General features: G+C 47.5%; 1 protein-coding gene and 2 non-coding genes across 5 annotated transcripts in view; all 3 read left to right on the top strand.

The window, feature by feature from the left end:
• The window catches only part of PDE4D (phosphodiesterase 4D), a 1,909,329-nt gene that overhangs the window by 1,572,043 nt on the left and 309,410 nt on the right, over positions 1 to 27,876 (top strand). The window lies entirely within an intron of this gene.
• On the top strand, positions 11,017 to 11,178 carry LOC138512743 (U1 spliceosomal RNA). Its single transcript, XR_011281518.1, has one exon. It is a non-coding gene; the product is annotated as a U1 spliceosomal RNA (small nuclear RNA).
• LOC138512736 (U1 spliceosomal RNA) lies at positions 20,516 to 20,677 on the top strand. The gene has a single exon (XR_011281514.1). It is a non-coding gene; the product is annotated as a U1 spliceosomal RNA (small nuclear RNA).

Here is a 27,876-nt window from a genome sequence, read left to right as displayed (position 1 = left end):
GGCAGGAAGTGGTGCAGGCTGCAAGTAACAGTGGGGATGATGCGCTTCATGCTGCAAGGCGAAGCAGGAGGAAGGTTGGCGTGTCAAGGCACCTAAAGCGGCTCTGATAATTGTCACCTCTGTTGCTCGCAGGTGTCCCAAACTAAGAAGCGAATAAACCACTGCATCTATTTGTCCTATATTTCGTTTTTCGCTCATCAGAGCCAATGCCTGGCAGCAAATATATGAACCAAAATAAAGCTTGGTAAAGCCACAGCATTAGAAGAAAATTCTTTGTGTAAACTTACACCTTGAGGTTACTCGGAACGGATTGTGCGCACTGTGATCAATCTTTCTTCTTAGCGTAAACTTACATCTTGAGGTGACTCGGAACGAATTGTGCGCACCATGATCAGAGTCTTTCTTCTTAGCGTAAACCTACATCTTGAGGTGACTCAGAACGGATTGTGCACACTGTGATGTTTCTGTTTATTTAATGAATATGGTCCCCAATTTATTTGCAAATTACTTTCCTGAGACGAGTCTTCCCTACCCATGTGTGTGGCTACATTGTTTAGTACGAATCCAGCATTGCAAATCATCAGCGAATTGTAAAACCTTGCTCTCAAAATAATCACATCTTCCACCTCCACCCTCTCAGTTCCCCTTGATCTATGTCTGCTGCGCCACAAATCATATACATGCAGCAGGTCCAACATTGGGACCAATGAGTAAGAGGCACCAACCCCCTAGTGTCAGTGAGGTGGGTGATGAGGCGTCTGATCCATGTCGACTAATTTTACATCTGCGAGGACCTCACTACAGAGGTCCTTTGTCTCACTTCTCACTGTGAGTCCCCTTTAGGAAGCACGCTGCGCACTAGGGCCAGGGTCGCCTGGCAGGAGAAAGACCCCTGCCGCTCCCACACGGCAGCAAAACAGGGACGCGCGCAGAGCGCAGCTGATAGGTTCCAGCAGGGGCCGGCCTGCAGTACAAATACGTGGACAACAAAAAGGAAGATGTGGACAGGTCCATTGAAGGACACCTTCCTTACTTCATAAAGGGGGCTGGCGGTGAGAAGCGAGGAATGGGACCTTTGTAGTATGGTCCTCAGCGATGTAAAAGAAGTCCACAAGGAGGAGACACCTCATCACCCGCCTCACTGACAGAAAAGGGGTGACGCGGCTAGCAGCACTGGAAGACGCCGAAACACAAGGGGAACCACGCCCCTGTAAAGCAGCAGCAAAGAGTCCAGCCAGATCATGTTGTCAGGTACCTAGGGTCAGGGGAGCCGATTTATGAATTTCCAGAGGGGTAGGGGGGGGCAAATACAGGAAGTGACATCACTGGCAGTTATAGGACCGCAAATTTGCATGTAGTCGCCAACTTGGTGCAACGGCGCGCGGGGGGTGGAGGCGCACGCAGCGCAGAACAGTGGAAACATTGGCTAGCATGTACTGCATATACTAAAGTCAAGTAAGAAGGATATTTAAGCCTTCGAATTGCATTCCAGTAGGCCATCACTGCCCCAACTCCACCCCTCTGTAATCATCCAGGTTGTAGTAGCCCTCAAAAGACAGAGCAACACAACTAGGATGGGAGAACGAAATGCCGTCCCATCCTGTGAGTGTGTCAAACGTCAGAGCAAACACTGTGCCTGTGCCTCCTACCTTGGAGCACAATCTCACTAATTTGGTGCAAATCTCGCAAGTGAGAGCATGGGAATCCCCTGCATGTGTGTGGGCTGCAGACGCCGGATCACATGCTCACTTCTTCAGTGTGAAACTCTGGCCAAGGCTCTTTGGGCAAGCATTCAGGATGGGTCTCACACCTATAAACAGTGTGATATATTGAGTGGGCACCTCACTCCTTTGAGCATAGTATACCCGTTGCTGGTAATCTCACAACTGAATGCACAGTCATCTCAGTGACCCCATGTTTATTAATGGAGTCAGTCTCCCTTCTGGGAAGACAATTATATTTCTGTTAAAACACTCTGAATTGTCACTCCAGTTTTCTCGATCTATAGATCCATACCATATTCATTCAATGTGTGTGCAGGGGTGATAACTTGTGTCTGAGAGAGCTCATTCTTTCATTCAGGAGAGATAAAGGGGTAACAACCCCCTGTATGTGGGATCAGGCTCATTTTGCCCCATGGCCCCTCCAGAAGGAGTGAGCAGGTTTTAAGACCCTGCTGATTCTGCTATCCGACAGGCTCGAGCCTTCTATCCCTTGACCCATCACGGCTCCCAACATCCTGAGAGGCAGCTTATGGACAGCAGGCAGCTCCGGACATACCTGTTGCCAATTGAATGTAGACAGATCTACTATTTAGACACTGGGAGAGAGCCATGAATCCACATTGGTGGTGAAGAAGCACTCAACATACAGAACACAATAGTATAGTGTTGCAGTCCTGCTGAGAAATGACAATTCTGAGCATGTGACAAATAGGCTGGATCAGTGCTGCCCCATAAAAGGTGTAGAAGCCTCTGTGAGAAGTGGCAGTACTGTCCCAACGGTGAGAAGTGTAGTATTTTCACATTAACTATGCTTAAGAACTTTGGGTTATTGAATAGTGCTGCTACATTCTGAGTAATTCCATCCCTTTAAATATGAGCTCTTGTATAACCACGACAGTGTTATGATGACATACTTGCTCAATAGTTCTGGTTCTGTATCATTAAATGTACTTCAGATCTTTAGAGTATCGGAAGGATAGCTCAGGGGCAACGTGCTCGCCTTGGAAGCAAGATGACACAGAGCAACACAGGTTCGATCCTTCGGTCCGCGCAACACAGGTTCGCGCAACACAGTTTCGCTCCCTCAGTCCACGCTTAGAAACCTCTGGGTAGTTGTAACGCTCACCTGGTTCCCACGGAGGCGCGGGCGTGGTCTGGACGGCAGTGGCCTCTTCGAAGGAGATGTTCAGCACCCTGAAGATGGAGTGGGCTGGGTTCCCAAATCCGGCTTGTCTGGCTCGGATGAATACCCTTCTGTGAGCGAAAAGGAAGGGTTAATACTCTGCAGGTTTTGTGTTGATCTCCCGTTCCCCTTCTCACCCTCCTTGCAACCCTTCTGTAATTCCCTGTGGAGACTCACCTTAGGGATTGAAAAGGCAAGCTCTCCATCCTGCTTCTGATGCAGGGGCGCGTTGGGATCCAGTTACGTCACTGGATAGTAAGTTCGAGTTTGCTTGTCTGTTCCGGTAAGTACCGTAAATGTTTATGGCAAGCTTGAGTCTAAACTGTTCCTCTTCTCTTTTGCAGGTAATGAAAGACTCCGGATTGAGGGCGGTTTCTGTCGAAAACCTGATTTCAGGTGAGTTTTGGTGTAGGCCCACTACTGTCTTTTCCTGTCTCTTTTTCCTTAGGGGCCGGAGTTCGAGAATGCCGAAGAAATGGAGCCGGTACAAAGCAGAAGATGAGTCCGACCTGTAAGCAGGTAAGTTTAAAATAGTTCGTTTGCTACGGTTCTTGCATTCACTAATGTGATGTTTGCTTTTTCCCCATAGGGGCCGGGGTGCTGAAATGCCCAAGGAATGGCATCGACCCGAAGGTAAGAAGAATTAGCTTGGCGGGTAAGTGCTTCTTGGTTATTTTCCCCTTCTCACCTTGCTTTCTTCTCTTCGTCTCCCCGAGGGTACTGGAATGCTGCAGGGGATCCGGATGGGCGTCGCAGAGCAGAAGGCACCGCGTGCAGGTAAGAGAAGTGCGCCGAGATGTATGCGACGCGGTGAGTATTTAAAATGATGTCTTTTTGCAGGAACGTTGGCGCGCTGAATCCGGAATGCAGCTTTAACAGGTAAGGTTTGTTTTCACCTGTTTCTTCTTCCCTTTTCTATCCTTAGGTGTTTCCAGGATGCTGGCAGGCGTGGTCGAGGACTGGAGCAGGGGCAGGCACGGTGAGCGTCCAGCTGCTATGAGCAGAACAACGCGAAGTGTGGTTTGCTGTCTGGGCGTGGCTTAAATAGCCTTTCAAGTAGTCCCAGGTATGTATCCTTCCACTGAAGGTATGTATCCTGCCACCAGCCACACCCGTGTGGTTAAGTAGTTCCTTTTTCATCTGGAAGTTGTAGAATGATCTGCCAGGTAAGGAAATTGCAGCATGGTCTGCCAGGTAAGTTTGCACCAAACACATTTCCTTCCATATCTTGTATGAGCCTGGCGCCGATGGTGCCAGGACTGTTATCCCTTATGAGCCTGACGCCAACGGCGCCAGGACTGAGTCCAAAGAGCCCCTATCTGGGGTGGCTGGGACTTCCCTAGTATACATGTTGCCTGCCTCTGAGGGTGCCGGGCCCTGTCTGGCTCCTTGGAGGTAGGCATCATGACAGTAGTACACGCATTATAAATAACCAATTAAAATAAAAAGAAATACATCTGTTGAGAAGTGCTGGGGCCTTGTTAATAATAGTGTAGCAGCTCAACTGAGAGGTGCTGATGTTGTCCCATCAAAAGTATAGCAGCCCCACTAAGATGAACTAGCATTGTCTCAACAAAAGCATAGTAGTATCACTGAGAAGATTCAACAATTATAGAAGCCCTGTTACAGCAGTACTGTCCCATCAAGAGTATAGCGAGCTAACTGAGGAGTACCAGCATTGCCCCATTTCAATTACGGCAGCTCTACTAGAAAGTGCTGTCTCATACGCCTCCGTTCCCCGCCCATATCATTCACCCTCACCACGTGCACACTCGGAGACATGCAAACAGTCTCATTTGCCCTCTCCCTGCCCCTGCTCCCTGCCCCCTCCCTCGCTTTGCATCTGTACCTCCATTTCTAAAAATCCTTCTGGGTTGGGTGTACCTCTACATCTGTTCACCCCTCTTGCCAACAGGGGTGCACAGATGTACAAGTACACCAAACCCAAAACGATTTTTAGACATTGAGGGACAGACTTGTTTTGCATCTGTGCCTCCATTTCTAAAAATCTTTCTGGGTTGGGTGTACCTCTACATCTGTGCACCCCTCTTGCCAACAGGGGTGCACAGATGTACAAGTACACCAAACCCAAAACGATTTTTAGACATTAAGGGACAGACTTGTTTTGCATCTGTGCCTTCAGTTCTAAAAATCGTTTTGGGTTGGGTGTACCTCTACATCTGTGCACCAGAAGTATACCCAACCCAAAACGATGTCTCTTGCTTTGCATCTGTCCCACAATTTCTAAACATCGTTTTTCCCAGGGTTTTACCCGGGCGCCAGAGAAAGACACAGTATGGATGGAACAAAGGGCCATCCATACTGCGTCTCTTCTCTCTGGCCCAGGGGGGGCTCAGTCCCGACTTCATTCTGCAGGGGGGTAGGGGGCCGGGCCCCGCAGCCCCCCTGTTCTCGGCGCCCCTGCCTAGGGTTCGCAACAGTGCCCCAGTGGGCACATAGCGAGGAGCCCCATCTAGTCCTGGAGATGATGCTTTGTAGGGCCGGATATTCTTTGACTTGCCTCATCTGCAAGCTCAGATATGAAGAAAGGCAATGGTTCCAAACCGATCTACCAGCCAAAATAATAGAAAAATTGATGACAAGCAAAGTTAATTATATAAAACCTCCTGAGGCCTAAATGTTTGCTCCAAAATGGCGAGTAAATCAAAGAGGAGTGGGCGTAAAGACAACTGCATTGCCCTTTCATGAAAGATCACAACTATAATAGATAAAGCCTATTTTCCGAGAGTTACACGAAGGCAGGCGACAAAGGAAATAAGACAAAGAAAATCGTGTCACGGACTTGAAAAGGAAAACCCCTGTCAGGTGAGAACTGAAGAACAACACGTCAATGATCAGGAAGAGAAGTGGCTCTATTTTCTGCTTGATATCTGGAGTATGTGCAATAAGACCTTTGCACATCATTGCAATTCACAAATAATGCAGTGGAATGTGTTCTGACGTCACCTGCTGTGCTCGGGGCCACGTGCCTGAAGTCTGCTCAAGTCATCTGCACCTTGGAGCATTCTCATGCCCTCGTTTGGGGAAAATCCAGCGACGCCTTTGCACAGTCTGCTGTTGAGAGGGGCTTGCATGACCACAGCTGTGCATACGGTCGGTCGGCGATATTGTCCGAGGCAACCAATAGTGAGCGGATTTAGATGCTCTGAAAGTTGCAATCTTTGTGGACCTCGTTCGAATACCCGAGAGGGTACAGGAGAGAAATACCAAAGAATGCGCCCAGAAGACTCCCATTCTGCTTCCCAAACGAGGATGGGGCAATCGGGCACACATGTTGCAGACTCGGTACAGCAGGAGTTTCATGAATTAATAGGGTTTGGTCAGAATGAAAAGGCAGCCCAGAAGCTAGTTAGACATTTAGTTTGAAAAGTATGTCCATGAGTCTTATGCTGTTAGAGGTGCCCTGCCTGCTTGGGAAATAAGCTGGTAAGGTGCTACATTTAGCAGGGCAAATGGTTTAACCCAGGAAAGGGTGAGCTAGGACTCTGATGGATGCACGTTGATTTTCTATGTAGATCTCAATTTATGGCAGCACTTAAAAAGCACCTTCACAACAAGGGTCTGGCTGGATTACGGAAGAAATAGATGGGATCACCCGCACTGACAAATGACCTTGTTCGGATGTCATTTGATCAGATTTGTACACAGTGCTTCCTGACACATTCCGCCAGCTTCTAAGAGCTTCACTAATACGCGTTATTACCCCCCAACGTCATTTTTCAATGTATCGACTTCAAAAGGCTGAAAGGCTGAGATGGCACTGTGCATATACATCTATAAGGCTCAGCAAGTCATTTATGAGTGCAGGACTATGGGAACTACACTATTTCCCTCGACTGACGGACAGCGAGGTGGAGAGGAGAATAAAGGATAACGCAGGGAAGACACCAAGCTGCCTAATGAACTATAAATCACAAGCATCCTTGAAATAACCATGAACAGATCCAAGGTAACATCATCACTTGTGACTCCATGTGTGCCGTGTTTCTCCGGGAGCTGCGCGTTAAGGCGACTTGTTGCAATAGAAAACTCCCAGATAAATCAACATCACCAGCAAGAAAATAATTGTCCAACTGAGTTGAACACCCTCATTTGGGTTTCTATCATTCACATTCTTAACTGTGTTCTTCTTCTTCTTATTATTATTTTGTTGTTGGACGTTTATCATGAGCAAAATTACCATTTATGGATTATGGTCCCAATATGTATGCGAGGCATGGTTATCATTTGTTGGGGTGATCTGTCTCCAGTGATTCTAGTATTACCCAATTATTGACTAACCATTGCAAGTGGCCAATGGTTGTATAAAACAGGAGGCAGTAGCTTCCCTACAATAGCCGCTAGACATTGGAACAGCCTAGCAGCCAAACTAAGGGCCGAAGACTCCTTCTGGACCTTCCGAAAACAACTGGAAACCCACCTCTTTACAGAGGGAACGTGTAACTAACTCATGCCCCTCAGCCAGTAAGCCAGCTTCAGAAATAACAATCACCTCTAAGACTACAGATCATCCTATCATTAGGCCGTCTGTTCTCTATGTAAATAACAGTATTATCTATTGGCTGCTATGTATATATATGCAACTATGAGCATAGCTGTATTACTTATTGCCATCTTATCTAAGAACAGCGCCTAGATGCCTTTGGGTTAGGTGCGCTATACAAATTGCAAAATAAATAAATAAGGGAATTATAAGTTTTAACATTTGCAACCGCTTCGTATTGCCCTCTCCGTTTTCTCTTCTCGGCATCCGTGTTTTGGTCGCTCGCCTAAAGTGAGGACTACTAGACACATGCTTAGGGAACCATAACGTCAACTTTTTATGTTGATATTTGCTTCAATTCTTTTGCTTTTCACCCCTTTCACTGCCCACCTTCCCCTGGGCATCCGCCTATCACGCACGCCACATGAGTATGGTTCTGCTCCTGCACTGCCCACCTTCCCCTGGGCATCCGCCTATCACGCACGCCACATGTGTATGGTTCTGCTCCTGCACTGCCCACCTTCCCCTGGGCATCCGCCTATCACGCACGCCACATGTGTATGGTTCTGCTCCTGCACTGCCCACCTTCCCCTGGGCATCCGCCTATCACGCACGCCACATGTGTATGGTTCTGCTCCTGCACTGCCCACCTTCCCCTGGGCATCCGCCTATCACGCACGCCACATGTGTATGGTTCTGCTCCTGCACTGCCCACCTTCCCCTGGGCATCCGCCTATCACGCACGCCACATGTGTATGGTTCTGCTCCTGCAGCGCATCGCTCCTCTACTGCTTTCCCATCTCAAGTTATAATGTAATCTCCGTCTGCTGCCATTTACTATTGGGACCCATGGCATCATGTTTGCAACATCTCGTGCCTTTCTCTTCCCATGTATTCTATGCACTCTCGGTACTGTCACACACCACGCACATTTCTTTCTTTTCAGATCGTTCTTGTGTCACTTTGTGCAGCCCGTCAGCTGATGCTGCTCCGCCAACCACGTGATGCTGTTTCTCACTGAGAAACAGGCGTTTGTCTATATCCTGTCTTCTTCCTCCCCTGTGACATCTTCCTGTCTTAAAGCCTCACTGTGATTCTCCAGCCTCTGCTATCTGCAAAGGTTCTTCCCCAGACTCCTCCCCCATTGGCTTTCTGGCATTTTGTCTCCCATATGTTGATCGCATCCCTCTTCGTCTCATCCTTTAACACCCACTTGACTTCTTTTTTCTGTGACTACATGGTTTTCCTCACATTACTCTTAATTCTTCTAATTTGGTATTTTAATCAGTGGTTGCCCTTTTTTTTAATCTCCCTAGCTGCCCCATGGTTTTCACAGGAAAACATGTTAATCTGGTTCACCTGACCTGCATCCTTTCCATTTGTCTCGCTTACTTGCTACTCGTTCACTTACCACCCTCTACCTGTGCGGTTTCTGATCAGCGCTGAGCAAGAATGAATGGAGACCATCTGATACCTATACATCTAGACCGAGGTTGTCCAACATACGGCCCGCGGGCCACAATGCGGCCCGGCAAGCCATTTTATGTGGCCCGCGAGGCCGTATGTTGGACAACTCTTGAGTAAAAAAAAAAAGAAAAAGAAAAAATAAATCTTTTTTTTTTTTTTAAATGTGCCTGTGCGCAAAAGTGTAACTTCCTCTGGTAACACCATGGGGTCAACAGAGGTAGTTACAGTCCTCAGCCAGGAAGCGTTAATTTATTTATTTATGAAATGTCTGTCGGATATCTGACAAACTTTGCAGAAATAAATAAATTTGTCAAGAAGATTTTGGGACTTGATGATGGAGGAAGGAGAGACTAATTTGTATCACGGCATAGTGAGGGTTACCTCGGGAATACCATTCATTTTCAGTGTGCGTGGGTCCATACAATTGCCCAGTACTCCCACAAACTATGAACAATGGGATTAATAAAGTAGCAATTACTTTGCATTTAAATATCCCATTTCAGGCAAGTAGGACCCACAATGCAAGAGAGGAACAGGCTCCGGCCCAGACATGCCCGTTCCTCTCTTGCGTGGTGCTCCGAGGGGCAAAAGGCGAGCCGAGATGAAGGGAGGAGGTGGTGAGGTGAGGATAAGAGAGTGCTGGCCCGGGCGAAGGATTATGTGGGCAGGTGCTGTGCAGGAGTTCCTCTCGGCGTGGGCAGCACAGTGGATTCTTGAACCCCTGATTAGCCATGGGCCGCTGCTCAGAGGGCCATTGTGCGGAGTTACTTTCAAGGTTTGTCATCTCTGGACATATGTTTAGCAGGGGTTGCGGCGACACAGCCTGTCTGCCCCAAAAATCGTTCTTTTGAATTGCGAATTTCACCGAAGATGAACCTTTATCAGCTGAGAAACTTAACCTTTGCAGTGCTTTTTTTCCTCGTCTCGAGACAAAGAAGAACAGCGGGAGCTCAGTTACGTTTACCTCTAAGCACAGTGCGGATTGATGAAAATGTCCATGAATTATACCAAGTACATTGGATATTATAGATGTGGCCAGTGGGGTATCAAAGCATGGCGAATACCTCATGTACAGCACAATGTGTTACCCTAGTAGTGCCCCAATAACACACTGCAACCTGCAAATGGGCCTCAGTGGACCACCTGCCAAGGTTTCTGGAAGTTGCTTATGATCTTGATCTGTGATCTATGATATGATCTGATATGATAGATTATTTATAACACGCTTAATACCCATGCAGCAGTGATCCAAATCATAAAAGTGAAACAGGCAAGCCCAACAGGTATAACTTATTTCCACTCTTTTGGTAGCGCAGTCTGAGGGCAGCCTATACCCTTCAGGAGAGGTGTGAGCTGATACAGTTGCAACACAAAAAACAATAGTACTATGTTCCCAAAATACCTTAGTTCTTGTCTTTCGGATCTCAGCATCTCAACAGAGCCAGGCTTTTCAGCATCAGACCAGAAGCATGGGTGCCTTTGCGCTGGGCTGGGGTCAAGTCGGAGAGCAGCAGTGATGGTCCCCAATGATGCAGTTCTGTTTGGCAGTGGTGCTGATTTGCAGGTAGAAAACGCTGGGAACAGTAGGCCGTGCCAAGTGGATGGCACTGGAAGACTCAGTGACCTCTGGGCACGGACAAGGGAATACTTGCCTTTGGCGCTGTGCAGGCTCGGCTGAGACAACATGGCATATGGTTACGGCAAAGATGTCAGAGCTTCAGCATTGTCATTGAGCAGAACTTTGAGATTCAGAGGCGGTGGAGCGTCGAAGTCCAGGATGATTATGATGGTGTCAATGGGGCCAGCGCTGAGCAGCTCCACTCAGGAGGGCCATGGGCCCGTGTGGGACCGACAGGCCAGTGGGCAGACTGCAACAGGCCTGCTCAAGCCATCCTGCTATTTGTACAAATCTCGGGACGAGCAGGTCCTGATGGGAGAAAGGAACTGCGCTGCAATCTGCTCTTCTGCTGGGTTCTGCCTTCTGGAGCTTCCCCATACATGCGGGACAGGCAGCTCTGCAGATGCTCAGAGCTTCCGGGGGGGTGGAGGGTTGGGGCTGGGTCAGGGCCTGCCTTCTCACCTTCGCTTAGCGTGGCTTCCCAGAACTGACCCAAACCCTGCCCTCTTGCATGCAACTCATACTTAGCTGGCAGGGGAGAATCTGATCTCAAGGGCAGATCTCCCAGCGTGAGGCTTACCCATTGCACATCGGATTTGCTGACCCCTGTTATGTTCCCAAATGCGGGATACACGACTGCATTATGTCTGGTAGCGGGGGACTGCGTTCGCACTCTCCCCCTGATTTATTGGTGAAAGAAAAAGTAAAGTGTGCACTAGGCCTGCTAGGTTGCATACTTTAAGATTGTGCTCACATTGCGTTTCTTCAATTAGGTTCACCTTTGGGTGATTGCTTTTCCACATTTTATCTGTTGAACTGAATTATGCTTCTTTCATCACCACAGAAGTAATGTGTATTACAGAGATGAGCTGCCATATTTGTTGGGCACACTGCACATGCTCAGGCAGCATCAATCATGCTTTGTACAGGACAATGCTGGCCTAAATTGGGCACAGCCAGCATAGACATGTTGCTACAGGGGCATATTTTGGGTACAACCAGCATGACAATGTGTTACATCAGTGACAGTGCTGTCTTACACTGTGGACACAATGATCATTAAAATGTGTTGTGTTGTAAAATGTTCTTTTCTGCTGTTGGTGAATGGAATTTTCATGTTCCCCTTTAGAACTGATTGTAAACTTATGAATTTTTGGTCACCTTTTCTACTGTAAAATGCACCATTTCAACCCCATATTTGAAAAAAAATTCTTGGGGGGAAAAATATTAACACACAGACACTGAACGAAATCACAAGCAACTAACCTTTGATCACTGCCCATGACACCAAAAGCTATCTTTGGGACTGCATGGCTATCACTGCCTGTGATGCTATTGTGTCAAAGGTCACACAATATCGCTTTTTAATATACTGCTTAGGCTGAGGTTGTTGACTTTTGGCTCGCCGGCTCACTGGGTGACAAAAAGTTAATGCTTCGGCCCCACATTCAAAAAGGTTGGACAAGCCTGATATAGACCATCCTGGTTGGATCGGGCCTCGCTCTTCTCATCTGCCATCAAACCAAGGATAGCTGTTACTGTACTGTGCTTCTGCATGGGGACAATACCCTGCCCGGCACATGACCTGCAAAGCACACCTCCCCGGCCACTCCTCTCGATCATTCTGGATTGCTCAAAGAGTCTTCTCTTTGGATGTTTGGTTCTACATGGCATAGGCGTTGGGGGGAGAGGGGAGGTGATAGCCCCGTGTCTTTTGGTTGTATCCCCGGATAGGAGCTCAGGGGTAACAACCAAAAAGGCGAGCTAGCCCCCAGTCCTGACAGTGGCAAAATTAGTATAGCCCCAGATCTTTTCCAGACCTAGAAACACCCCTGATGCATGGGCCCGTCTCATAAGACCACATTTCCCCTGTTGGTTGGATTGAGAGCCAGGATATCGCTTTGTATGATCTCTTTTCTCACTCTTTGTTCTTAGATTTAAATCATGCTTTTTTCAGTCAATGCTCGCATTTCATTTTACTTTACTTATCTTGTGGACTCTCTGCTCCCCCAAATGTTTTCCTTTCTGCTTCAAGTCAAGTCGCTGAAGATTTCTCCTTTTGACTAAACCTTCTAAGAATGAGATATGTATTGAACTCAAGTGGGGGTCTTTTCTTTCCTCTACAGCTTTGTTTCCATTGCCTTCTTCCCCCCCCTTGCTTCCTGTTACGCTCAACTGGTTCCCACAGGGGCGTCGATCGGACCCGGACAGCTGCGGTCTCCACCAACGTGATGCTTAGTGAAGAGATGACAGTCTGGACTGGCCCGTCTAATCTTGTCTGCTGGACTCGTAGAAGTATTCTCCTGCAAGTGGAGAAAGGGATTAGCCACCCGTGGACTTTAGTGATGGTCCCCCAACAGTTCTCGTTCTCCCCACTAATCACCTCCGATATCCCCTTTTGGTAACCTCACCTTATGTTTTTAAATGATGAGCTCTCCATCCTGCATGGCATGCAGGGGCACGTAGATACCAGTTACTTCACTGGGTTTAAGGTACTGGAGGAATTTCGGAGGAATATTGACTCAAGTGTCTATAAAGTTCAAAGAGTTCAATATGTCTGATGTTCACTCTTGTTCCATTCCTTCGTTAGGTTGCAGCTGGGTCCAAAAGAATATTGCCTGGAGGCAGCTGTTGGCGTTCAGGTAAGAGTCTGTATTACCAAACACTGTCCGGTAAAAGTTGCATGAGTTTAACTTGCTGTTTTCTCTCCCTTTATAGGTGCGGCATAGGAAGATGCGGCGAATTAGAGAATAATACCTCCGGTGGTAAAACAGGTAAGCCTATGGTTGCAAAGAGATTGTCTTTGTCGGTTTTCTCGGCTCACATTGTTTTCCCACCAGGTCCTGGGTTTCGACAAAGAAAATGATGGAGGCAGCGCCGAGTCGAAAGATGCGGTGGACTGGTGAGTATAACGCGGCGCTGCTGCTGGCGAAGCGACGCGTGCTGAAATAATGTCCTTTCCAGGCTCAGAGATGTGCTGGGTCCGGAATCAGGTAAGGAATCAAATCATGTCCATGATCTAACCTCTTCTCCTTTCTTTTCCTTTTGTCTAGGAGCTCCGGATTCGAGGCGGGCGTGGCAGAAGACTGGATGCTGACTTGCAGACACGGTGAGCGTCACGCTGCGGGATGCAGAATAAGACGAAGCATATTTCCCGAGAGTTACACGAAGGCAGGCGACAAAGGAAATAAGACAAAGAAAATCGTGTCACGGACTTGAAAAGGAAAACCCCTGTCAGGTGAGAACTGAAGAACAACACGTCAATGATCAGGAAGAGAAGTGGCTCTATTTTCTGCTTGATATCTGGAGTATGTGCAATAAGACCTTTGCACATCATTGCAATTCACTAATAATAATGTGGAATGCGTTCTGACGTCACCTGCTGTGCTCGGGGCCACGTGCCTGAAGTCTGCTCAAGTCATCTGCACCTTGGAGCATTCTCATGCCCTCGTTTGGGGAAAATCCAGCGACGCCTTTGCACAGTCTGCTGTTGAGAGGGGCTTGCATGACCACAGCTGTGCAAGCGGTCGGTCGGCGATACTGTCCGAGGCAACCAATAGTGAGCGGATTTAGATGCTCTGAAAGTTGCCATCTTTGTGGACCTCGTTCGAATACCCGAGAGGGTACAGGAGAGAAATACCAAAGAATGCGCCCAGAAGACTCCCATTCTGCTTCCCAAACGAGGATGGGGCAATCGGGCACACATGTTGCAGACTCGGTTCAGCAGGAGTTTCATGAATTAATAGGGTTTGGTCAGAATGAAAAGGCAGCCCAGAAACTAGTTAGACATTTAGTTTGAAAGGTATGTCCATGAGTCTTATGCTGTTAGAGGTGCCCTGCCTGCTTGGGAAATAAGCTGGTAAGGTGCTACATTTAGCAGGGCAAATGGTTTAACCCAGGAAAGGGTGAGCTAGGACTCTGATGGATGCACGTTGATTTTCTATGTAGATTTCAATTTATGGCAGCCCTTAAAAAGCACCTTCACAACAGGGGTCTGGCTGGATTACGGAAGAAATAGATGGGATCACCCGCACTGACAAATGACCTTGTTCGGATGTCATTTGATCAGATTTGTACACAGTGCTTCCTGACACATTCCGCCAGCTTCTAAGAGCTTCACTAATACGCGTTATTACCCCCAACGTCATTTTTCAATGTATCGACTTCAAAAGGCTGAAAGGCTGAGATGGCACTGTGCATATACATCTATAAGGCTCAGCAAGTCATTCATGAGTGCAGGACTATGGGAACTACACTATTTCCCTCGACTGACGGACAGCGAGGTGGAGAGGAGAATAAAGGATAACGCAGGGAAGACACCAAGCTGCCTAATGAACTATAAATCACAATCATCCTTGAAATAGCCATGAACAGATCCAAGGTAACATCATCACTTGTGACTCCATGTGTGCCGTGTTTCTCCGGGAGCTGCGCGTTATGGCGACTTGGTGCAATAGAAAACTCCCAGATAAATCAACATCACCAGCAAGAAAATAAGTGTCCAACACCCTCATTTGGGTTTCTATCATTCACATTCTTAACTGTCTTCTTCTTCTTCTTCTTCTTCTTCTTCTTCTTCTTCTTCTTCTTCTTCTTCTTCTTCTTCTTCTTCTTCTTCTTCTTCTTCTTCTTCTTCTTCTTCTTCTTCTTCTTCTTCTTCTTCTTCTTCTTCTTCTTCTTCTTCTTCTTCTTCTTCTTCTTCTTCTTCTTCTTCTTCTTCTTCTTCTTCTTCTTCTTCTTCTTCTTCTTCTTCTTCTTCTTCTTCTTCTTCTTCTTCTTCTTCTTCTTCTTCTTCTTCTTCTTCTTCTTCTTCTTCTTCTTCTTCTTCTTCTTTTGGACGTATATCATGAGCAAAATTACCATTTATGGATTATGGTCCCAATATGTATGCGAGGCATGTTTATCATTTGTTGGGGTGATCTGTCTCCAGTGATTCTAGTATTACCCAATTATTGACTAACCATTGCAAGTGGCCAATGGTTGTATAAAACAGGAGGCAGTAGCTTCCCTACAATAGCCGCTAGACATTGGAACAGCCTAGCAGCCAAACTAAGGGCCGAAGACTCCTTCTGGACCTTCCGAAAACAACTGGAAACCCACCTCTTTACAGAGGGAACGTGTAACTAACTCATGCCCCTCAGCCAGTAAGCCAGCTTCAGAAATAACAATCACCTCTAAGACTACAGATCATCCTATCATTAGGCCGTCTGTTCTCTATGTAAATAACAGTATTATCTATTGGCTGCTATGTATATATATGCAACTATGAGCATAGCTGTATTACTTATTGCCATCTTATCTAAGAACAGCGCCTAGATGCCTTTGGGTTAGGTGCGCTATACAAATTGCAAAATAAATAAATAAGGGAATTATAAGTTTTAACATTTGCAACCGCTTCGTATTGCCCTCTCCGTTTTCTCTTCTCGGCATCCGTGTTTTGGTCGCTCGCCTAAAGTGAGGACTACTAGACACATGCTTAGGGAACCATAACGTCAACTTTTTATGTTGATATTTGCTTCAATTCTTTTGCTTTTCACCCCTTTCACTGCCCACCTTCCCCTGGGCATCCGCCTATCACGCACGCCACATGAGTATGGTTCTGCTCCTGCACTGCCCACCTTCCCCTGGGCATCCGCCTATCACGCACGCCACATGTGTATGGTTCTGCTCCTGCACTGCCCACCTTCCCCTGGGCATCCGCCTATCACGCACGCCACATGTGTATGGTTCTGCTCCTGCACTGCCCACCTTCCCCTGGGCATCCGCCTATCACGCACGCCACATGTGTATGGTTCTGCTCCTGCACTGCCCACCTTCCCCTGGGCATCCGCCTATCACGCACGCCACATGTGTATGGTTCTGCTCCTGCAGCGCATCGCTCCTCTACTGCTTTCCCATCTCAAGTTATAATGTAATCTCCGTCTGCTGCCATTTACTATTGGGACCCATGGCATCATGTTTGCAACGTCTCGTGCCTTTCTCTTCCCATGTATTCTATGCACTCTCGGTACTGTCACACCCCACGCACATTTCTTTCTTTTCAGATCGTTCTTGTGTCACTTTGTGCAGCCCGTCAGCTGATGCTGCTCCGCCAACCACGTGATGCTGTTTCTCACTGAGAAACAGGCGTTTGTCTATATCCTGTCTTCTTCCTCCCCTGTGACATCTTCCTGTCTTAAAGCCTCACTGTGATTCTCCAGCCTCTGCTATCTGCAAAGGTTCTTCCCCAGACTCCTCCCCCATTGGCTTTCTGGCATTTTGTCTCCCATATGTTGATCGCATCCCTCTTCGTCTCATCCTTAAACACCCACTTGACTTCTTTTTTCTGTGACTACATGGTTTTCCTCACATTACTCTTAATTCTTCTAATTTGGTATTTTAATCAGTGGTTGCCCTTTTTTTTAATCTCCCTAGCTGCCCCATGGTTTTCACAGGAAAACATGTTAATCTGGTTCACCTGACCTGCATCCTTTCCATTTGTCTCGCTTACTTGCTACTCGTTCACTTACCACCCTCTACCTGTGCGGTTTCTGATCAGCGCTGAGCAAGAATGAATGGAGACCATCTGATACCTATACATCTAGACCGAGGTTGTCCAACATACGGCCCGCGGGCCACAATGCGGCCCGGCAAGCCATTTTATGTGGCCCGCGAGGCCGTATGTTGGACAACTCTTGAGTAAAAAAAAAAAGAAAAAGAAAAAATAAATCTTTTTTTTTTTTTTAAATGTGCCTGTGCGCAAAAGTGTAACTTCCTCTGGTAACACCATGGGGTCAACAGAGGTAGTTACAGTCCTCAGCCAGGAAGCGTTAATTTATTTATTTATGAAATGTCTGTCGGATATCTGACAAACTTTGCAGAAATAAATAAATTTGTCAAGAAGATTTTGGGACTTGATGATGGAGGAAGGAGAGACTAATTTGTATCACGGCATAGTGAGGGTTACCTCGGGAATACCATTCATTTTCAGTGTGCGTGGGTCCATACAATTGCCCAGTACTCCCACAAACTATGAACAATGGGATTAATAAAGTAGCAATTACTTTGTATTTAAATATCCCATTTCAGGCAAGTAGGACCCACAATGCAAGAGAGGAACGGGCTCTGGCCCAGACATGCCCGTTCCTCTCTTGCATGGTGGTCCGAGGGGCAAAAGGCGAGCCGAGATGAAGTGAGGAGGTGAGGATAAGAGAGTGCTGGCCCGGGCGAAGGATTATGTGGACAGGTGCTGTGCAGGAGTTCCTCTCGGCGTGGGCAGCACAGTGGATTCTTGAACCCCTGATTAGCCATGGGCCGCTGCTCAGAGGGCCATTGTGCGGAGTTACTTTCAAGGTTTGTCATCTCTGGACATATGTTTAGCAGGGGTTGCGGCGACACAGCCTGTCTGCCCCAAAAATCGTTCTTTTGAATTGCGAATGTCACCGAAGATGAACCTTTATCAGCTGAGAAACTTAACCTTTGCAGTGCTTTTTTTCCTCGTCTCGAGACAAAGCAGAACAGTGGGAGCTCAGTTACGTTTACCTCTAAGCACAGTGCGGATTGATGAAAATGTCCATGAATTATAGCAAGTACATTGGATATTATAGATGTGGCCAGTGGGGTATCAAAGCATGGCGAATACCTCATGTACAGCACAATATGTTACCCTAGTAGTGCCCCAATAACACACTGCAACCTGCAAATGGGCCTCAGTGGACCACCTGCCAAGGTTTCTGGAAGTTGCTTATGATCTTGATCTGTGATCTATGATATGATCTGATATGATAGGTTATTTATAACACGCTTAATACCCATGCAGCAGTGATCCAAATCATAAAAGTGAAACAGGCAAGCCCAACAGGTATAACTTATTTCCACTCTTTTCGTAGCGCAGTCTGAGGGCAGCCTATACCCTTCGGGAGAGGTGTGAGCTGATACAGTTGCAACACAAAAAACAATAGTACTATGTTCCCAAAATACCTTAGTTCTGGTCTTTCGGATCTCAGCATCTCAACAGAGCCAGGCTTTTCAGCATCAGACCAGAAGCATGGGTGCCTTTGCGCTGGGCTGGGGTCAAGTCGGAGAGCAGCAGTGATGGTCCCCAATGATGCAGTTCTGTTTGGCAGTGGTGCTGATTTGCGGGTAGAAAACGCTGGGAACAGTAGGCCGTGCCAAGTGGATAGCACTGGAAGACTCCGTGACCCCTGGGCACGGACAAGGGAATACTTGCCTTTGGCGCTGTGCAGGCTCGGCTGACACAACATGTCATATGGTTACGGCAAAGATGTCAAAGCTTCAGCATTGTCATTGAGCAGAACATTGAGATTCAGAGGCGGTGGAGCGTCGAAGTCCAGGATGATTATGATGGTGTCAATGGGGCCAGCGCTGAGCAGCTCCACTCAGGAGGGCCATGGGCCCGTGTGGGGCCGACAGGCCAGTGGGCAGACTGCAACAGGCCTGCTCAAGTCATCCTGCTATTTGTACAAATCTCGGGACGAGCAGGGCCTGATGGGAGAAAGGAACTGCACTACAATCTGCTCTTCTGCTGGGCTCTGCCTGCTGGAGCTTCCCCATACACGCAGGACAGGCAGCTCTGCAGATGCTCAGAGCTTCCGGGGGGGTGGAGGGTTGGGGCTGGGTCAGGGCCTGCCTTCTCACCTGTGCTTAGCGTGGCTTCCCAGAACTGACCCAACCCCTGCCCTCTTGCATGATATGATATGATATGATATGGTATTTGTAACGCGCCTATACACAGGTGTTTCAAGGCGCGACGAGGCAGGGAGGGGAGGAACAAGGGGAGACAGACAACGATCCTACTAGGCCAGGTGTCATTCAGATCGCGCAAGTGCAGGGGTGGGGGAGGGGGAAAAGTGCAAGGGGAAGGGGAGGGGGGGAAGTGCAGTACACGGTAAGTGGCGTAAAGTAATAAATAAATAGGGCCAGCTGGTGGCAAGTGCAAGGTAAGTGCAGAACAAGTGCTGGGGAAGGGGGGGCTGTAGGGATACAGAGACAGTCCCGCAGTGCAGAGGGGTTCCAGGGCATCAGTGCAAGTGGAGAGTGGCTGGGCCCAGGGCCGAGGCCGTTTAGAGAGGTCCAGTTGCAGGATCAGTGCAGTTTCAGTGAAGAATATAAGCTGTTCAGCAGGGGAGAGGGAGAGAGAAAGCAGAAGCAAAGAGGAAGGTTTTGAGGTGCTTCCGGAACCGGAGATGGTTCTCCTTGAGTTTCAGGGAGGCAGGAAGGCTGTTCCAGAGGGAGGCCCCTGCCGCGGAGAGAGATCTACCCCCAGCTCGTTGCTTCGAGAAGCGGCTGACCCTGAGGGAGTTGGAGGCGGATGAGCGAAGGGCTCGGGAAGGAAGATATTTGGGAAGAGAGAGTTGAAGGTATTTAGGACCCAGGCCCCAGAAGGCCTTGTGGACAATGCAGAGGGTTTTGAACTTTATCCTCGCAGCCACTGGGAGCCAGTGTAGAGATTTCAGTCCTGGAGAGATACGATCCCTGGGCTTGAGGCCAAGGACAAGTCTCGCAGTTCTGTTCTGGATGAGTTGCAGAGGGCGGAGAGTGGAGGCAGGCAGATTAAGATAGAGGCTGTTACAGTAATCCCGCTTCGAGAGAACCAGGGCTCGGGAGACAGTGAGCTTCTGGGGGAAGGAGAGGAAGGGAAGAATACCTCTGAGGAGGTGCAGCTGGTAGTGTGACCTCTTGGCGACGTCAGAAATATGAGGAGAGAAGGAGAGTGTGGAGTCGAAGATGACCCCAAGGTTTTTTGCCTTGCAAGTAGGAGCAGGGAGGGGGCCAAGGGAGGCAGGCCAGAGAGCTGCAGGGAAGGAGGGAGTGGGAGTACCGATGAGTAGAATCTCAGTCTTACTGGCATTAAGGCAGAGGTCATTGGCGGCACACCATTCCTGGATAGCAGACAGACAGTCAGAGATGAGGGAAGGAGAGGGGGAGGCTGAGGGTAGCCTGAATATGAGCTGGGTATCGTCCGCATAGCACTGGAAATTAGGGCAGAGAGCGGCGATGCGGTGGGCAAGGAGTGCCAGATACTTAGCTGGCAGGGGAGAATCTGATCTCAAGGGCAGATCTCCCAGCGTGAGGCTTACCCATTGCACATCGGATTTGCTGACCCCTGCTATGTTCCCAAATGTGGGATACACGACTGCATTATTTCTGGTAGCGGGGGACTGCGTTCGCACTCTCCCCCTGATTTATTGGTGAAAGAAAAGGTAAAGTGTGCACTAGGCCTGCTAGGTTGCATACTTTAAGATTGTGCTCACATTGCGTTTCTTCAATTAGGTTCACCTTTGGGTGATTGCTTTTCCACATTTTATCTGTTGAATTGAATTATGCTTCTTTCATCACCACAGAAGTAATGTGTATTACAGAGATAAGCTGCCATATTTATTGGGCACACTGCACATGCTCAGGCAGCATCAATCATGCTTTGTACAGGACAATGCTGGCCTAAATTGGGAACAGCCAGCATAGACATGTTGCTACAGGGGCATATTTTGGGTACAACCAGCATGACAATGTGTTACATCAGTGACAGTGCTGTCTTACACTGTGGACACAATGATCATTAAAATGTGTTGTGTTGTAAAATGTTCTTTTCTGCTGTTGGTGACATGGAATTTTCATGTTCCCCTTTAGAACTGATTGTAAATTTATGGCTTTTTGGTCACCTTTTCTGCTGTAAAATGCACCATTTCAACCCCATATTTGAAAAAAAATTCTTGGGGGGAAAATATTAACACATAGACACTGAACGAAATCACAAGCAACTAACCTTTGATCACTGCCCATGACACCAAAAGCTATCTTTGGGACTGCATGGCTATCACTGCCTGTGATGCTATTGTGTCAAAGGTCACACAATATCGCTTTTTAATATACTGCTTAGGCTGAGGTTGTTGACTTTTGGCTCGCCGGCTCACTGGGTGACAAAAAGTTAATGCTTCGGCCCCACATTCAAAAAGGTTGGAAAGCCTGATCTAGACCATCCTGGAAAGTAAAGGGTTGGATCGGGCCACGCTCTTCTCATCTGCCATCAAACCAAGGATAGCTGTTACTGTACTGTGCTTCTGCATGGGGACAATACCCTGCCCGGCACATGACCTGCAAAGCACACCTCCCCGGCCACTCCTCTCGATCATTCTGGATTGCTCAAAGAGTCTTCTCTTTGGATGTTTGGTTCTACATGGCATAGGCGTTGGGGGAGAGGGGGGGTGATAGCCCTGTGTCTTTTGGTTGTATCCCCGGATAGGAGCTCAGGGGTAACAACCAAAAAGGCGAGCTAGCCCCCAGTCCTGACAGTGGCAAAATTAGTATAGCCCCAGATCTTTTCCAGACCTAGAAACACCCCTGATGCATGGGCCCGTCTCATAAGACCACATTTCCCCTGTTGGTTGGATTGAGAGCCAGGATATCGCTTTGTATGATCTCTTTTCTCACTTTTTGTTCTTAGATTTAAATCATGCTTTTTTCAGTCAATGCTCGCATTTCATTTTACTTTACTTATCTTGTGGACTCTCTGCTCCCCCAAATGTTTTCCTTTCTGCTTCAAGTCAAGTCGTTGAAGATTTCTCCTTTTGACTAAACCTTCTAAGAATGAGATATGTTTTGAACTCAAGTGGGGGTCTTTTCTTTCCTCTACAGCTTTGTTTCCATTGCCTTCTTCCCCCCCTTGCTTCCTGTTACGCTCACCTGGTTCCCACAGGGGCGTCGATCGGACCCGGACAGCTGCGGTCTCCACCAACGTGATGCTTAGTGAAGAGATGGCTGGCCCGTCTAATCTTGTCTGCTGGACTCGTAGAAGTATTCTCCTGCAAGTGGAGAAAGGGATTAGCCACCCGTGGACTTTAGTGATGGTCCCCCAACAGTTCTCGTTCTCCCCACTAATCACCTCCGATATCCCCTTTTGGTAACCTCACCTTATGTTTTTAAATGATGAGCTCTCCATCCTGCATGGCATGCAGGGGCACGTAGATACCAGTTACTTCACTGGGTTTAAGGTACTGGAGGAATTTCGGAGGAATATTGACTCCAGTGTCTATAAAGTTCAAAGAGTTCAATATGTCCGATGATCACTCTTGTTCCATTCCTTTGTTAGGTTGCAGCTGGGTCCAAAAGAATATTGCCTGGAGGCAGCTGATGGCATTCAGGTAAGAGCGTGTATTACCAAACACTGTCCGTTAAAAGTTGCATGAGTTTAACTTGCTGTTTACTCTCCCTTTATAGGTGCGGCATAGGAAGATGCGGCGAATTAGAGAATATTACCTCCGGTGGTAAAACAGGTAAGCCTATGGTTGCAAAGAGATTGTCTTTGTCGGTTTTCTCGGCTCACATTGTTTTCCCTCCAGGTCCTGGGTTTCGACGAAGAAAATGATGGAGGCAGCGCCGAGTCGAAAGATGCGGTGGACTGTTGAGTATAACGCGGCGCTGCTGCTGGCGAAGCGACGCGTGCTGAAATAATGTCCTTTCCAGGCTCGGAGATGTGCTGGGTCCGGAATCAGGTAAGGAATCAAATCATGTCCATGATCTAACCTCTTCTCCTTTCTTTTCCTTTTGTCTAGGAGCTCCGGATTCGAGGCGGGCGTGGCAGAAGACTGGATGCTGACTTGCAGACACGGTGAGCGTCACGCTGCTGGATGCAGAATAACACGAAGCATGGGCTGCTGTTCGGGCGTGGTTTAAATAGCCTGCAAAGTAGTCCCAGGTAAGAAGTTCCCCAGAACCACACCCGAGTAAAAAATAGTCCCTGTAATAAAATAGTCCCATCCAGGCCTCACGTTGGCTTGGACTCATTTGCAGCATGGTCTGCATAAGGTAAGTAAAGTCTATGAGCCTGGTGCCTATGGCGCCAGGACTGATTTCTCTGAGGAGCCGGGGCTGTTGGGGTTTTAATGAGTATCTGGATGCCTGCTCCTGGGGCTGATGGACTTGATCCAGATGCCCGGGGGTAGACATCATGACACTTCCTCCACTTTAAAGAGGACTTACTGATGGATACCAGTTTCCCAAAAATAAAAAAATAATCATTTTGATTCGTTTTTTTGGCAAAACATTTTCAGAAACACACCTGTGGAAAAATCAGCCGTAGATGATATGTCATACAACCCTGGATTCTATTACTTGTACGTTTTTCTCCACTAGCTATTGCAATTCCATACTACTTCACTTCAAGTAAATTCTGTCACTAATCTCCGGAGACGCTGAAACTCTGCTGCTCCGTTCGTTCTTTTTTCTTTTCTACTTTGCTCACTCGCCTCTGTTCCCCAGGACCCACACTTGATTCCCTTATTTACTTGTACAAAGTGACACTGTTTTCCTTCTTCCCTTTGTTATGTCATACTGCATTATTGGTATCCTTCCTCCACCTAGACAGTCATAGTAGTATTGGCATGCATCCTTCTCTCATGCTCTTTTATGGAACTTCATTGGAAAACCCTAACATAATCCCATGGAATCAGTAAATCATGAGGTGGTTTGGGCTCAGGAGACATCTTTCAAATAAGGGTTCCAAGCAGTAAATGAACCCAGTGACATCACAGCAGCCGCACATGGGCTGAATCCCTGGCCTTCTCCCTATGCCGTTGGGTGATGTTTGATGGCATATTGTTAGTCCCTTGCTGTATTAGCACAGGTGAAAATAATTGGTGGAATCGAATAATAAAGACCAGAAGATTGTCAGCTTTCAGATACCCTGACCCCAGGCCGAGTACCTGAAGCCTTCCCCCGTTGCCCGCCATACCAACAAGAAACACCAGAAACATCACCCGTGCAAGCATTCGGTCCTTTTTATAAACGTTTCACGGAGCAAGTCATACCCATCAGAGATCCCACTATTCTGGTAGACAGATATAAACAAACCCTTGCCATCGACACAATAGCCCCACTAACTAAATGAAAAGCCAAACCCATTGCTCACATCAACGCATGGCTCACCCCAGAACTGAAAACACTCCGCACTATGAAATGAGAAGCTGAAACCGCGTGGAGAAATAACCCCAATCAGCCAAACGAAACCCAATTTACTGCCAAAACAAAAGCCTATAAACATGCGATCCTCCATGCAAAAAACACAACCTACAACACCATAATTGCCAAAGTCAATTCCAGCACCAGGGAGATCTTCTCCATACTGAAGGAACTAGAATTCCCGGCCCCACCCAGCACTAACTGTACCAGAGACAGCCTGGGGCACAGAAATACAACAGGCCCTAGTGAACAAAATCTCCACACTTCCAAATCCAGCAAAGAGCAACTCACTGCACACTCCCAACGACCTCTCCAATTCGAAACTCCAAGTCATCCAGATTAACGTCCCTCCATACGTGTTCAAACCGGTTTCAGAAAATAATGTCATAACAATAATAAAGGGTCTCAAGCTCTCCAGATGTCAAGGAGATATCTGCCCCGCCCCTGTCATCAAAGACTGTGCTGAAGTAGTAGCCCTATTAATCTCATCCCTCATGATTGCCTCCTTCTCATCAGGCATTGTGTTGCCAACCTAAAAGATGCATGGTTTCTACCACTCCTAAAGAAGCCTACACTAGACCCCGACATCCCCACCAACTACCGCCCGATAACAACGGTACCATTCCTACTTACAAATCCAACAACACCTGGAGTCCAATAACCTCCTAGGTCTGTGCCAATCAGGCTTCAGACCAGGCCACAGGACAGAAACGGGCCTACTCGATAAACAAAAAAAAACACAGCTTGATGAATCCAAAGATGCCGGCAAACTCGCCCTCCTCCTACTGCTCGACCTCTCATCTGCCTTTGATCTGGCGGATCATAACATTATTTGCCAGCACCTCAACTACTCAGCCCACTTCTCTCCTATGTCACCTGAATCACTTCATTCATATTAAACAGAACAATTCGCATTTTTCTCTACCTCTGCCTCCCCCAACCCTGTCACCTATGGTGTTCCCCAAGGCTAATGTGTGGCATGTGAGAAACCTGAAGGTGTCTCCCTAGCTAGTACCCGGGACTGTTATCGAGGTGGCCAGGACATGGCCATCGCTATTGGATCCAGTTCCTGGGGGCGGACAAGTGAGGAAGGATCACCTGGATGGGGAGTCCTCAGGGAATGGAAGTGGTACACCGTTTTCCCCATCCTACCACATAGGATATTCCGAACCAATGCCCCCCCCCCTTTTTCACACGAACACTTTCGCACACCACGAAAGACAATGGACTAACACCAGAGCAGTTTACTTGACATGTCCCAATACAAGGGTCATGCAAAGTCAGGCAATTGAGCAGAATCACACACACATGACGGCCGTGTTCCCTTCCCCACAGGGATAAAAGGTGGAGCACCAGAGCACAGGATGAGCAGGGCAGACCGCACAACGAGAGACCTAACGCAGCATGGCAGTACAAGAGGAGGAGAAAGATGGCACGAACTGAAAGGGAGACAAGGAGATAAGCGACCTTGCCCTTTCCAAGCCCAGCTTGTGAGACCTCCACAGAAGGAATCGTAAGACCGCAGACAATAGCTCAAGTGTTTTGCAGCAGATGTCAACGGTACACAGAGCGTGCGTACACTGATAAGCAGGACCGAGGGAGACACCTGCTACTGTGGTACGGGCCTTGACTCCAGATAGAAGGAAAGCAAAGTAGTTCATCACAGCCAGTGAGTCAAGGGGAGTCAAGGGTTGTGTTGAATGAAAGTCCCAATGTGGCATATTGATAAAAGTGAGAAAAGTTCAAAGAACTATGAATTGTTAGGTTTGAAGGGAAGACCAGCTGCAGAGGGAAGCCGCACCACATGGGTGCTAACTCGAGAGTCGAATGACACTACTGATACCAGAAGGCCATAGGAGAGCTGTCAAGAAAGGTCAAAGTGGTCATACAGTGGTCTAGCAAAATCTCCAAACAGCAGAAAATCTTTGACCGACAAACAATTGAGAAATGCAAAGGAAGTGAATCCCATAGTAAGAGAAAGCAAGAGGGATTGTGAAGTGGCGAGAGTCAACCCAACGAAGGTATGCCAATAAAGAGGGGAGAAGTCTAAAGTCCCAAGAAACAGTGTTTTGACAAAGGTGAACCCGGCAAAGGGATGTCCACAGAGAACTGTTTGAAAAGACCTTAAGATTTGTGAAAAGCCACAGTTGAACACAACGGTAGGGAGGCTGATATTGATAAATGTTTGAGGGGACTGTACCCGGAAGAGGGAGACCCAAGGGGTGAAACCATCACCCAACGTACATTTGGAACAGAAATTCTTTTGTTTATTATTGTTGAAACCCATCAGGTTTCTTGGGGGACAAGAGGCTTTTAGGAGAAAAGAGAGTTGACCAGCGATGCTCCTGATAGCTTAGAATGGAACTGTCATCTCGTGCTGAGAAGGCTGGAGCGTATGCTATGCTCGGAATCCCACCTTATCCCGTGCTCAAAATGCAGGGAAGGGAGAACCCAGGTTACACAACTTATCATTTGTGAACACTTCTTTCTTTCTTGTAAATCTTATCCCACAACCTTTTGTATTAGCGTAAGGATTGGCAATAGGTTTTTCTTAGTATAGGCCCTTTTCTTTGACACAACGCCAGTAGGACTGCCTTTTTTTCCATTTGATGGTTGTAGCTTGCTACCATCTTAGCTTTAGGTTTAGATTAGGTGTTTTTCCAACCTGCATAATCAGTTTAATAAACACCCTTGAACTGTGATCTCTTGTGTCTGTCTATTCTTGATACCATGCCTTCCTTACAGTAAACCACACTGTATAACATATTTACCAAGCAATTATTTGATCTACTAGACACACAGAGATTCACCTGCACACACCATGCTTATGATACACAATTACTCCTACCTATAACTGGTGACTACACCTCTGACTCACTGAGAAGAGTATACCACACCATCCAAACCTGAATGGCGACACATATACTCTGCATGACAAAACTGCTCTTAGTCGGCACCTTACCCCTCCTAAATAAATAGACCCAGCCCCAAAAGCCTTCACCATTGACAGCTTTTCTATCCTAGTAGCCAGCAGCGTCAAAACCCTTGGGTTATATCTAGACTCTACATGCCATTGCCTCTTCAGCAGCATACACCACTAAACATATCTATGCTTGTAGACCATTCCTCTCATCAGAAAGCTGCCTTACCATTGCCAGGGCACTGATAGGATCCAGACTGGACTACTAGAACGCCCTTTTCAGAGGCACTTCCACTGGCAACATCAACAAGCTTCAAATCATTCAGAACAATGCACTAAGGGCAGCTCTGAGTATCGCAAAAAAAGAACATATCTTGCCAGCCAGAAAGAATGCACACTGGCTACCAGTCAAAGACTGCATCCACTTCAAAACCTTGAGCATAACCCACAAATGTATCCATGACTTTGCACCAAAGTACCGTACCTCCAAATTCACCAAAATAC

The sequence above is a fragment of the Ambystoma mexicanum genome, chromosome 6p (genome assembly GCF_040938575.1).
Source record: "Ambystoma mexicanum isolate Mex_15411 chromosome 6p, UKY_AmexF1_1, whole genome shotgun sequence".
NCBI lineage: Eukaryota > Metazoa > Chordata > Amphibia > Caudata > Ambystomatidae > Ambystoma > Ambystoma mexicanum.
The sequence above is the reverse complement of the archived record's forward strand: the minus strand, read 5'-3'. Positions and strand labels throughout refer to the sequence as shown.